At 39.1% G+C, this 12,211-nt stretch overlaps 1 pseudogene; it reads left to right on the forward strand.

The window, feature by feature from the left end:
- Positions 1–11,692, forward strand: part of LOC105535246 — a 58,328-nt pseudogene extending 46,636 nt beyond the window's left edge.
- The last annotated feature ends 519 nt before the right edge of the window (positions 11,693–12,211 follow it).

Raw genomic sequence — 12,211 nt, forward strand, 5'->3', positions numbered from 1 at the left:
GGTTGATTCCAAGTCTTTGCTATTGTGAATAGTGCTGCCATAAACATACATGTGCATGTGTCTTTATAGCAGCATGACTTATAATCCTTTGTGTATATCCCCATTTCTTTCAGACCTCCTGCCCTGCCCCTGCCCTTTGCTACACCATTAACATGATTTAGCGAAAGTCAAATGGGGAATTGGTTTGTGGCTGACTTGTTCTTTTATAAGGCACACCAGAATTCTAGACTGTTAGGCCAGCCCACACAGTACTGTTAAAAGTTTATTAACATTTTAGCAGTTTTTCCTTATTCCTATTAATTATGAGTTTTTCTTCCTCCTATGTTTCCAGGGATCATTTAGATTTTTTTTCCTCTCTTTTACCTCATAAATTAAAAAAACAAAAACAAAAACATTATTTAGTAGCTTTTCTGTCTTTGTATTGGTTAGAGTGAGAGTGACAATCTCTTCTGACTACACCCTAAGTGAAAGTGGACATTCCATTATTTATAGATTTTTGAAGTGTTTTGTTTGAAAGAATATTTTATTTCTTTCTCTACCATATTTAAGGGCTGAAGCAAATAAATACAGCAATGAGAAACACACTTTAAACTTAATTGAGGTTTTGAGAGCTTAAGAGATTTTATTCTATTTTACCTTATTTTTTAATGTTTGAGATTCGCTTTTTTCCCCCTTAGGTTTATTGAGATAAAATTGAGAAATAAAAATTATATATGTTTATGCTATACAACATGTTTTTAAATATGTATGCATTATAAAATGATTACCAAAATCAAGCTAATTATCAAATTCATCACTTGACATAGTTATCTTTTTTTGGTAAGGAAATTTAAGATCTATTTTCTTACTAAATTTCAATTTTACAAGACATTATTATTAACTATAGTCACCATGGTATACAATAGACGTATAAAACGTGTTCATCCTATCTGACTGAAACTTTGTACCCTTTGCCCAGTATCTCTCTATATCTCCCACCTCTTGGCAATTACCGTTTTACTCTCAGCTTCTCTGAGTTCTATGAGTTAGACATTCTTAGATTCCATACTTAAGTGAGATCATGCGGTATTTGTCTTTCTCTGCCTGACTTATTTCACTTACCATAAGTTTCTCCAGGTTCATGCATGTTGTTGTAAATGACAAGTTTTCCTTCTTCTTAAAGGCGGAATCATTTCTTGTCATGTATATATTCCACATTTTCTTTACTCACTTCCCCATCAATAGACACTTGGTTGATTCCATATCCTGGCTGTTGTGAGTAATGCTGCAGTGAACATGAGAGTGCATACTGATTTCATTTCCTTTAGATACATACCCAGAAGTGGGATTGCTGAATCATATAGTAGTTCTATTTGTAATTTTTTTGACTTCCCAGCATTAATTAATGAGGTTCAACCATCACATTTCTGTAAGGCAAAAGTTGTATGAACTTGTCAATCACTTCCAAAACTTAAATACTTTATGACATACTATGTGACAGTCACCACTTACAGGCATAGGCTTTCAGTGCTGGCTGATAGTTCACCAGGCTTTTACATTTCTGTCTTCCATGATGACCAACAATTTGGCATTGGGATGACTGGCTGAGACCAAGTTGACTTTATTATAGCTGTGGGGCAAACAAAATCCTGTTCTTATGCATGTATTCCACATATCTAAGATGTTCTGGCAGCTGGTACCTTTTGTGCTGGCCTCTATTAAAGGCTTGACACACTGGTAACAACTCTGTGGGACAGGGGGGAACCTGGATCTATTTCCACATGGAAGGGGAGAATTAACTGGTATGTCCAAAAAGTCAGACTATCTCCAGACCCTTGTTTTCTGGAGGCTTATCAGGGCCTCTCTTGCTTGCTGAATTGCCTGGGCCTGAGGGAGGTGCTGCCTGCTGGGACTTCAATAAGAATTTTGTACAATGATTTAGCTCTCTGGGAATCAAAGCTGCATCTACTTGCTGCCAAAAAACATGTGTTTTTAACTTTGGACTTGTAACTTTTGAATACAGTTTTAAAGATACATTGTGTAGAAAAGCAGAAGGTTTGGTTCAGTAGTTTGCTCATTGACGTATTATTAGTTACATATCAGTTAGTGAATGTGAATTTCTTGGCATGGAAAGTGAAACATGATAAGCACTCAAAATGGGTTCATTGTTATTTTTTGTTGGAATCGTATAACTACAGGATGCCAGCTTTGTTGGATAAGGCACAGGGGAACTTAGTTGAGAGCACTGCTATGAAATAGAGAAAGAATGAAGTTGGCTCTTCGGATGGACTCTGCAGGAATTTCTGTGTTGCATATGCAAGCTGAATATCTCAGAAGATAAACACGCCATTAAATTCCAAAATTTTAAATCACATTAGAAGTATTTAAGTGGCTTGCAAAGAGTATAATGGTTTGGAAAATTACAACATATTTCATGCTGTGATAATTCAGAGCCCTAAATTGATTCAACATGAACTCCATCTTGAAAATAAGCACATGAACATTCCAATTATGTAGGATCAAGATTAACTATAAATTTCTAAGTCTATAACTCAGTATTGTTTTAAACTTCCACCTGAAAATAACTGATCATGTCTAGTTATATGGTTATTTCTATTTGAGTAATTTCTTACATATGGGTGGCCATCAGTAAATTTTCATCAAGTTGTATGACAGCCTAGTTCAAGTTATCTTTCAACCCTTTATTTGATTCTTCGTCGAATTTGATTGTTTCATTTAATGCACCAAAAGGAAGCACCATAGACCATGGATTTCGCACATACCTCTTTAATTGCACATCTCCCCCTCTTCTAATTCTTCTTCAATTACCTAAGAGCTTTCCTTCTTTCTTCAATATGTATTTTTTCTGTTCTTGTCCCCTTTCTCTCTAATTCTGTCTTCTTCTTTCTCCCTCTTTTCCTCTTCCTCCTGTTTTCTCTCTTTCTTTCCTATTCCCATGCCCAACCCTCAACAATTTTTCTCCTTCTTGCTATTTGTGGACTAAAAACATTCATATAAACATTACAAAACATTTAAAAAGTAATGTTAGTGATTCCTAAGTATGGAGGAAGGAGAAAGCATATGTTTTAAGTGAAAATCAGCATCATTTAAACCTCCTATAGTCAGATACACAAAGACTAGAAGAAAATCTGAAAAAAGTGAATATAATTCAAATTATATTTACTTACTCTTTCATTTTGACTTTTTTTTTTTTTGAAAACAGAATCTTGCTCTGTTGCCCAGGCTGGAGTATAGTGGCATGATCTCTGCTCACTGCAACCTTTGCTTCCCGAGTTCAAGCCATTCTCCTGCCTCAGCCTGCCAAGTAGCTGGGATTACAGGCATGCGCCCTCACGCCCAGCTAATTTTTGTATTTTTAGTAGAGATGAGATTTCACCATGCTGGCCAGGCTGGTCTTGAACTCCTGACCTCGAGTGATCCTCCCACCTCGGCCTCCCAAAGTGCTTGGATTACAGGTGTGAGCCACCGTGACTGACCTCATTTTGATTTTTATAGATGTTATTATTATACTTTTTCTAGTGGGGAGTGGGTGAACTCCCCCCACTGGGGGGCAATGGTGTGATTGGCTTACTGTGACCTTTAATGTCTGGGCTCAAGTGATCCTTACACTTTAGCCTTCTGGGTAGCTGGGACTGCAGGTGCACACCACCATGCCCAGCTAATTTTCTTATTTCTCGTAGAGAAAAGTTCTCACTGTGTTGCCTAGGCTGGTCTCCAATTCCTGGCTTTGGCTTCCCAAAGTGCTGGGATTACAAGTGTGAGCCATCACACCCGGCCTAAATAACCTTCTTGTCTATATATCTTAGAAGTCTCTTTTACAGTCTCCTTAAAATTTTCTTTCTAAATCTTTGCCTCTGAAGCTGCTTCCCTCCCCACCGTCATCCTACAAATTAAACTTTTAAAATAAATTATTAATTGAATTGCTTGTTTTTATCTTCTTCATAATCATCATCATTATAATAAACTGGTTTTATTCAACATTGCATTGAAAATATACTTTAACTGCACAATGTATTGAATATGCTGTTGTGATCTCATATACAATTCTCATCACCATTTCTAACTTTTTTTTTTTTTTTTTTTTTGAGACAGGGTCTTTCTCTGTCGCTTAGGCTGGAGTACAGTGGCGCCATCTCGGCTCACTGCAACCTCCGACTCCTTGGTTCAAGCAATTCTGCTGCCTCAGCCTCCTGAGTAGCTGAGATTACAGGAGTCTGCCACCATGCAGAACTAATTTTTGTATTTTTAGTAGAGATGGGAGTCTCACCATGTTGACCAGGCTGGTCTCGAACTCCTGACCTTAAGTGATCCACCTGGCTCGGCCTCCCAAAGTGCTAGGACTACAGGCATGAGCCACTGAGCCCAGCCTTCTAACCTTATTTCTATAGTAAATGTTTTTTGACTTACAAACAAACTTTTAGAGGAACACCCATATATAGTTCTGGAACTTTCTGAATTGAGTTCTCTGGAAAATTTGAAGTGTTAGAGTGAAAGTATAAGTACATTTTTCCTCCTTTGATGTTGCTATCAATGAGAGAAACACTCTCAAATATATACAAACAAATAAGAGTAAATGACAAGAAAAATCACTGCAGATTACACACACAAACATATGAATGATTAATTGCTAAGGTAGATCACGAGAATGTCTCTCTCTCCCTGAATGTGTGTGTGTGTGTGTGTGTTTTGGGAGGTATACAATAGTTCATGGCATTTTTATTTCATTAAAATTGTACCACATTTAGTGCTCCTATATTTTGGTCAGTCAAATAATTTTGAATTCCAGCCAATTTTACCTTTCAATTTCAATTTGAATAGTTTTGATTGTTGGCATAGCTGCTTTCATCACCGGCAAGTAAGTTTTACCTATAATGCAATCTGACTGAATCTGCACGTCAAACATAAAAAAAAAACATTCTTAGTACATTAAAGCCACACACCTAACTTTTAGATTAACTACTCTTTGGAATTATATACATTTTTCCCTATTTCATCAATGTGAATGAAATAAATTCTTGGCTTTCTAAGTAATAAAACTGGCATATTGAGTGGTTTGGTAAATTTGGTAATATGTAGAAATAAGTTATTTATTAATCTCATATATTCTTTTACATCAAGAATATTATTAAGAGTCCTTGCTAGTGATTAGAAGCATGGATTCTTAAACCAGACTGTCTCAGTTCAAATCTCAGAACCTAAAAGTACATAGAAAATATTTGGAACATTATCTGGCATATAGGAAGAATTATAGAAGTGTTAACAACTCTGGCTTTCAGAGAAGAAAATCTGTTAAAAAACGGAAAACCTGAAAATATGAAATAACATTGAAATCAAATGAGTGTTTCTTATAATTTATGTAGAGGAAATACTGCCAGGATAAGTCAAATTACTTGAAAATCTTATTTCTGACAAAATTCTAGAAATTTTGATTTCTAGAAATCAAAATTTTGATTTCTAGAAAGAAAATTGATATTTGAAGTATATAGATATACATCTCCATAAAGTAATCTTAGGAACCTGAACTCTGTGACATTTTGATTAATAGAAAACAGCATTATCTTATGCTATAGAAATGACTTCACAAGTTTTCTTAAAAATAATGTACCTTTGGCTTTATATAAAGATGAAAATGAATAAAAATATGAATGTACCCTTTTCTTTTTAATTTTTGTGGGTACATAGTAAGGGTATATATTTATGAGATACTTTAGATGTTTTGATACAGGCATGCAATGTGAGATAAGCACATCGTGGAGAATGGGGTCTTCATCTCCTTAAGAATTTATCCTTTGAGTTACAAACAATCCAACTACACTTTTAAGTTATTTTAAAGTGTATAATTAAGGTATTATTGACCATAATCACCCTGTTGTGCTATCAAATAGTAGGTCTTATTCATTCTATCTTTTTTTTTTTTTTGCTTTTAAGTGACTAAAAATAAATAAATAAATTTTGACTTTCACTTTAAGTTCGGGGGTACAAGTGCAGGTTTGTTATACAGGTAAACTTGTGTCATGGGGGTTTGTTTTACAGATTATTTCACCACCCAAGAATTAAGCCTAGTGACCATTCATTATTTTTCCTGATTCTCTCCCTCCTCCCACTCTTTACCCTCTGAAGGGCCCCAGTTTGTGTTGTTCCTCTCTGTGTCCATGTGTTCTCATCGTTTAGTTCCCACTTCTTTTTTTTTAAATTTTTATTTTTTTCCTTCAAGACATGCAGATTTGTTACACAGGCAAACATGTGCCATGGTGGTTTGCTGCACCTGTATACCCATCGCTTAGGTATTATACCCTGCAGGAGCTCCCATTTATAAGTGAGAACATGTGGTATTTGGTTTTCTGTTCCTGTATTAGTATGCTAAGGATAATGGCCTCCAACTCCATCTATGTCCCTGCAAAGAACATGATCTCATTCCTTTTTATGGCTGCATAGTATTTCATGGTGTATATGTACCACATTTTTTAAAATCCGGTCTATCATTGATGGACATTAAAGTTGGTTCTCTATCTTTGCTATTACGAATAGTGGTGCAAAGGACATATGTGTGCGTGTGTCTTTGTAACAGAGTGATTTATTTTCCTTAGGTATATACCAAGTAATGGAATTGCTAGGTTGAATGGTATTTCTGTCTTTAGGTCTTTGAGGAATTGACACACTGTCTTCCACAATGGCTGAACTAATTTACACTCCCACCAACAGAGTATAAGCATTCCTTTTTCTCCACAACCTTGCCAGCATCTATTATTTTTGACTTTTTATTAAAAAGTCATTTATTAAATAGTCATTCTGACTGGTATAAGATGGTATCTCATTGCATTCCTCTAGTGATCAGTGATATTGAGCTTTTTTCCAATAATTCTTTTTGTGGCAACTGTGAATGGGAGTTCATTCCTGATTTGGCTCTTGGCTTGACTGTTGTTGGTGCATAGAATTGCTAGTAATTTTTATACAATAAGTTTGTATCTTGAGACCTTCACGAAGTTGTTTATCAGCTTAAGAAGCTTTTGGGCCTAGACAAGGGGGTTTTCTAGATATAGGATTATGTCATCTGCAAACAGGGATAGTTTGACTTCCTCTCTTCCTGTTTGCATACCCTTTATTTCTTTCTCTTGCCCAATTGTCCTGACCAGAACTTCCAATACTATATGGAATAGGAGTGGTGAGAGGGCACCTTTGTTTTGTGCTGGTTTTCAAGAGGAATGCTTCTAGCTTTTGCCCATTCAGTATGATGTTGGCTGTGGGCTTGTCATATATGGGTCTTATTATTTTGAGGTATTTTCCTTCAATAGTTAGTTATAGGTAATTTTTAACATGAACGGATGTTGAATTTTACCAAAAGCCTTTCTGCGTCTATTGAGATAATCATGTGGTTTTTGTCTTCAGTTCTGTCTATGAGATGAATCATATGTATTGACTTGTGTATATTGAACCAATCTTGCATCCCAGGGATGAAGCTTCCTTGATTGTGGTGGATCAGCTAGCTTTTTGATATGCTGCTGGATTTGGCTTGCCAGTATTTTGTTGGGGATTTTTGCATCAGTGTTCATCAAGGATATGGGCCTGAAGTTTTCTTTTTTTGTTGTATCTCTTCCAGGTTTGGGCATCAGGATGATGCTGGCCTCATAGAATGAGTTCGGAAGGAGTCCTTCCTCCTCAATATTTTGGATTAGTTGCAAAGGGAATGGTACTAGCTCTTCTTTGTACATTTGGAAGAATTCATCTGTGAATCCATCTGGTCCTGGGTTTTTTTTTGGTTGATATGCTATTTATTACTGCCTCAATTTCAGAACTTGTTATTAGTCTGTTCAGGGATTCAGTTTCTTCCTGGTTCAGTCATAGGAGGATGTATGTGTCCAGAAATTTATCTGTTTTTTTCTAGATTTTCTAGTTTATGTGCATAGAGATATTCATAATATTCTCTGATGGTTGTTTGTATTTCTGTGGCGTCAGTGGTGATATCCCGCTTGTCATTTATGATTGTGTTTATTTGAAACTACTTTTTTTCTGTGTTAGTCTAGCTAGTAGTGATCTGTTTTATTAATTTTTCAAAAAACTAGCTCCTGGATTTATTGAAGCTTTGAATGGTTTCTTGTGTCTCAATATCCTTCGGTTCAGCTCCGATTTTGGTTATTTCTTGTCTTCTGTTAGCTTTGGGATTTGTTTACTATTCGTTCTGTAGTTCTTTTAGTTGTGATGTTGGCTTAACTTGAGATTTTTCTAACTTTTTGATGTGCGCATTTAGTGCTGTAAATTTCCCTCTGAAAACCGCCATAACTGTGTCCCAGAGATTCGGGTGTGTTGTATCTTTGTTTTCATTACTTTCAAAGAACTTGTTGATTTCTGCCTTAATTTTATTATTTAACCAAAAGTCATTTCAGAGCAGGTTATTCAATTTTCATGTAACTGTATGGTTTTGAATGAATTTCTTAGTCTTGATTTCAAATTTGTACTGTGGTCTGAGATACTGTTTGTTATGATTTCAGGTCTTTTGAATTTGCTGAGGAGTGTTTTACTTCTGATTATGTGATTGATTTTACAGTAAGTGCCATGTAGTGATGAGAATAATGTATGTTTTGTTGCTTTTGGGTGGAGAGTTCTATAGATATCTATTGGGTCCATTTGATCCACTGCTGAGTTCAGGTCTTGAATATCTTTGTTAATTTTCTGTCTTGATGATCTGTCTAATATTGTTGGTGGGGTGTTAAAATTCCCCACTATTATTTTGTAGGAGTCTAAGTCTCTTTGAAGGTCTCTGAGAACTTGCTTTATGAATCTGGGTGTTCCTGTATTGGGTGCATATGTATTTAGGATAGTTAATTCTTTTTGCTGAATTGAACCCTTTACCATTATGTAATGCCCTTCTTCATCTTCTTTGATCTTTGTTGGTTTAACATCTGTTTTGTCAGAAAGGAGAATTGCAACCCCTGATTTTTTTGTTTTCCATTTCTTGGTAGAGTTTCCTCCATTCCTTTATTTTGATCCTATGTGGGTCATTGCATGTGAGATGGGTCTTTCGAAGATAGCATACTGATGGGTCTTGGTTCTTTATCCAGCTTGCCACTCTGTGTCCTTTAATTGGTGTATTTATCCTAGTTACATTTAAGGTTAGTATTGATATGCGTGGATTTGATCCTGTCATCATGATGTTAGCTAGTTACTTTGCAAACTTGTTAATGCAGTTGCTTTATTGTGTCACTGGTCTGTGTACTTCATTGTGTTTTTGTAGTGACTGGTAATGGTCTTTACTTTTCATATTTATTGCTTCCTTCAGGATATCTTGTAAGGCAGTTTTGGAGGTAACAAGTTCTCTCAGCATTTGCTTGTCTGAAAAGGATCTTATTTCTCCTTCATTTATGAAATTTGAATGTTGACCTATCTAGCTAGGTTGGGAACGTTCTCATGGATGATATCCTGAAGTATGTTTTCCAAATTGATTCCATTCTTCCCATCTCTTTTAGGTACACTAATCAGTCATAGATTCAGTCTGTTTACATAAGCCACATTTCTTGGAGGTTTTGTTTATGCCTTTTCATTCTTTTTTCTCTATTTTTGTCTGCTCCCATCTTGTCAGACAGGCAGTCTTCAAGCTCTGAGATTCTTTCCTCCGCTTGATCTATTATGCTATTAATACTTATGATTGCATTATGAAATTCTTATAGGGTGTTTTTCAGCTCTGTCAGGTTGGTTACATTCTTCTTTATACCAGCTATTTTGTCTGTCAACTCCTGCAATGTTTTATCAGCATTCTTGTGCTGAATCTTTCTCTCATCTTTGTATGCTTATCTACCTTCTATCTTTGAGGTTGCTGACTTTTGGATGATGTTTTTTTTTCCCTTTAACAGTCTAGCTACTTTTCAGCAGGGCTGCTGTGGTATGCTGGGAGTCTTCTCTAGTCCCTGATCAACTCAGATTTTCCAGTACATAGAGGCATCACCAGTGAAGGATGTGAATGAGCAAAGATGGCAGCCTGCCCCTTCCTGTTCTCAGTCTCCAGGCTCCTCACTCTGTCCAGGTAGGAGGCCAGGTGGTCGTTCAGGCTTTGCATGGTCTCCTTCTCATTCTGGATGTCTCCCATTCCTGCCAGACCCCCGGCCATCCCCACAGCCAGGCCCCGGGATCCCATGCCACCCTGGAAGCCGGTGGAGTGGGACACGGAGATCCAGGAACCACAGCCCCCAGCACCTGCATAGACACTGACTGCACTGCTGACTATCTCATCTCAGGGAGGTACAGACTTGTTGCCAGCCTGAACGCACCTGTAGGAGGTGTCTGACGACTCCAGATCTGAGGTCTGACCCAGTCAGGAGAAATGGGATCAAAGGCCTATTTAAAAAAGTTGTCTGGGTCGTCAGCAAAGCCTGAGTCCTGTCCTCTTGCTCTCTTCCTGGGACACCATGAGCTTCACCACTTCACCACTCACTCTACCTTCACCAACTACTGGTCCCTGGGCTCTGTCCAGGTGCCCAGCTACGGCACCCGGCCGGTCAGCAGTGCAGCCAGTGTCTATGCAGGTGCTGGGGGCTGTGGTTCCTGGATCTCCGTGTCCCACTCCACCGGCTTCCAGGGTGGCGTGGAATCCCGGGGCCTGGCTGTGGGGATGGCCAGGGGTCTGGCAGGAATGGGAGACATCCAGAATGAGAAAGAGACCATGCAAAGCTTGAATGACCACCTGGCCTCCTACCTGGGCAGAGTGAGGAGCCTGGAGACTGAGAACAGGAAGCTGGAGAACAAAATCCAGGAGCACCTGGAGAAGAAGGGACCCCAGGTTAGAGACTGGAGTCATTACTTTAAGACCATCGAGGACCTGAGGGCTCAGATCTTCGCGAATGCTGTGGACAATGCTGGCATCATTCTGCAGATCAACAATGCCCGTCTTGCTGCTGATGACTTTAGAGTCAAGTATGAGACAGAGCTGGCATTGTGCCAGTCTGTGGAGAGTGACATCCATGGGCTCCACAAGGTCACTGATGACCAATGTCACTCGGCTGCAGCTGGAGACAGAGATTGAGGCTCTCAAGGCGGAGCTGCTCTTTATGAAGAAGAACCACGAAGAGGAAGTAAAAGGCCTACAAGCTCAGATTGCTAGCTCTGGGTTGACCCTGGAGGTAGATGTCCCCAAATCTCAGGACCCCATCAAGATCATGGCAGACATCCGAGTCCAATATGACGAGCTGGCTTGGAAGAACTGAGAGGAGCTTGACAAGTACTGGTCTCAGCAGACTGAGGAGAGACTACAGTGGTCACCACGCCGTCCACCGAGATTGGAGCTGCTGAGATGATGCTCATGGAGCTGAGAAATACAGTCCAGTCCTTGGAGATGGACCTGGACTCCATGAGAAATCTGAAGGCCAGCTTGGAGAACAGCCTGTGGGAGGTGGGGGCCCACTACACCCAGCAGATGGAGCTGCTCAACGGGATCCTGCTGCACCTGGAGTCAGAGCTGGCACACACTCGGGCAGAGGGACAGTGCCAAGCCCAGGAGTAGGAGGCCCTGCTGAACATCAACGTCAAGCTGGAGGTTGAGATCACCACCTACTGTCGCCTGCTGGAAGATGGCGAGGACTTCAGTCTTGGTGATGCCCTGGACAGCAGCAACTCCATGGAAACCACCCAAAAGACCACTACCCGCCAGATACTGGATGGCAAAGTGGTGTCTGAGACCAATGACACCAAAGTTCTGAGACATTAAGCCAGCAGAAACAGCATACCCTTTGGGGAGCAGGAGGTCAATAAAATGTTCGGAAGTCAAAAAAAGAAAGTAGTCTGACCACATTTTTGTAAAGCACCTATGCAGTACTGAGGGTCCACTTCAGCCCCTGGTTGCCTTGGATACTTCAAAAGCTGTTAAACAATTCCCTAGGAATGAGGCTGAATCCAGGGGGCTGAGTAGCAAGAGTCTGTGGGCCCCACTTCCATAGTGCCTCACAGCATAAGACCCACTGGCCTGGAACTCCAGCCAGCCATTCCTAACTAATTGTTTTTTGTACTCATTAAACATCCCCACCTCCCCCTGCTCCTCAGTACCCTTCCCAGTCCCCGGTAACCATCCTTTTACTCCCTATCTCTATGAGTTCAATCGTTTTGATTTTTCGATCCCAGAAATAAGTGAGAACATGTGATGTTTGTATTTCTGTGCTTGGTTTATTTTGCTTAATATAATGATCTCCAGTTCCATCCATGTTGTTGCAAGTGACTAGATCTCATTCAT

This window comes from Mandrillus leucophaeus, unplaced genomic scaffold (assembly GCF_000951045.1).
Source record: "Mandrillus leucophaeus isolate KB7577 unplaced genomic scaffold, Mleu.le_1.0 Scaffold143, whole genome shotgun sequence".
Taxonomy (NCBI): Eukaryota; Metazoa; Chordata; class Mammalia; order Primates; family Cercopithecidae; genus Mandrillus; species Mandrillus leucophaeus.